Source organism: Jaculus jaculus, chromosome 5 (genome assembly GCF_020740685.1).
Source record: "Jaculus jaculus isolate mJacJac1 chromosome 5, mJacJac1.mat.Y.cur, whole genome shotgun sequence".
Lineage (NCBI taxonomy): Eukaryota > Metazoa > Chordata > Mammalia > Rodentia > Dipodidae > Jaculus > Jaculus jaculus.
In genome coordinates, this window is record NC_059106.1 from 174,429,296 (window position 1) to 174,430,916 (window position 1,621).

General features: G+C 40.4%; 1 non-coding gene across 1 annotated transcript; it reads right to left on the reverse strand.

The window, feature by feature from the left end:
* Positions 1–626: 626 nt before the first annotated feature.
* Positions 627–711, reverse strand: LOC123461286. The gene has a single exon (XR_006637573.1). It is a non-coding gene; the product is annotated as a small nucleolar RNA SNORD35 (small nucleolar RNA).
* Between the last annotated feature and the right edge of the window lie 910 nt (positions 712–1,621).

The window sequence follows — 1,621 nt, forward strand, 5'->3', positions numbered from 1 at the left end:
CAGCCCCATCTATAAGCACAGCGTATGCCACAACCCTAGAATTTCCCTGGCTCCTGAGGCTTAGCAGTGAACAGAACAAACCCTTACCCTCTTCAAGGACAGTAACCTTTATCTGAAATGCTTGAGGCCAAATCTCTTTCCAATTTCAGGTTTACTTGGAATTTGGAGTCATTTTCTATACAAAACGGAATGTCCTAGGAATGGGACATGGATCTAAACACAAAATTCATTTATGTTTCATATACATATGTATTTTAGATATTGCTTTGTTTTGACTTTTCAAGGCAGGGTCTCACTCTAGCCTAGGCTGACTTGGAACTGACTCTATAGCCCCAGGCCGGCCTTGAACTCAGGAAATGCTCCTACCTCAGCCTCCCAAGTGCTAGGTGTGCCACCACGCCTGGCCCATATTCATGTATACACACACATATATGTGATTAGTTACTTTCTTATTGCTTGTACAAAATCCTGACCAGAAGCAGCCTAAATGAAAAAAGAGATTAATTTTGGCTCAGGGTTTTGAGGGAAAGTCTGTCATGGCAGGAGCAAGAAAAGGGCATCATATTGTCACATCAGCAGAGAGGCAGTAGACAGAGATGAACACTTCATATATATTCTTTTCTTCTCTCCTGGCATCAGCTTTACCAGTCTGCTATGTTAGAGTGCCTGTGGCAGACATCTAAAGAACACTGAAAACAGACATCATTTGCCCATATACACATTTTGAATCCACAGTCTGAACGGTAACTTTATACAATATATATATATATATATATATATATATATATATATATATATATATTTTTTTTTTTTTTTAATTTATTTGAAAAAGAGAGATACATTGGGCATGTCAGGGCCTTCAGCTGCTGCAAAGGAACTCCAGACACATGTGCAACCTTGTGCATCTGGCTTACATTGGTCCTGGGGAAATGAACCTTAGTCCTTTGGCTTTGTAGGCAGGTGCCTTAACTGCTAAGCTATCTCTCCAGCCCAATTTTATGCAATATTTTATATAATTTTACACAAGAAATAAAGTCTGTGCACTGAATGATAGAAAGCAAAGGCATCATTATCTCCGCCACCCATGGTCTTTCAGATTCTGAATATTTCAGGTTTCATGTTTGTATTATGGATGTTCACCTATATTGTAATAGAAATATGTTGAACAAAGTATTTTAGCCTTGGATGACACATACATAAAGCTATGTAGATTACACCCACCTGCTTTTATCATCAAGGTTATTGTTTGGTCTGCCCAGAACCACACCTCCCTCTCTTGTGAGCTCTTCCTCACCTCTCACCATGTCATGATGCAGCAGTTGCAATCCTATATTGCTCCAGGGTTCACGGGGGTGAGCACATGACCCAGTTTGGATCAGCCACAAACTGTATTTTTCCATAGTGATTGGGCTAGGAATCATAACATGTCCCAAGCTAAACTAATAAGAGTGCCTCCATAGCTTTTTTTTTTTTTTTTCTTTTGAGGTAGGGTCTTGCTCTGGCCCAAATAATGTGGAATTCACTATGTAGTCTCAGGCTGGCCTCAAACTCACAGCAATGCTCCAACCCCAGCCTACTTAGTACTGGGATTAAGGTCATGTGCCACCATACCCAGCCTTAG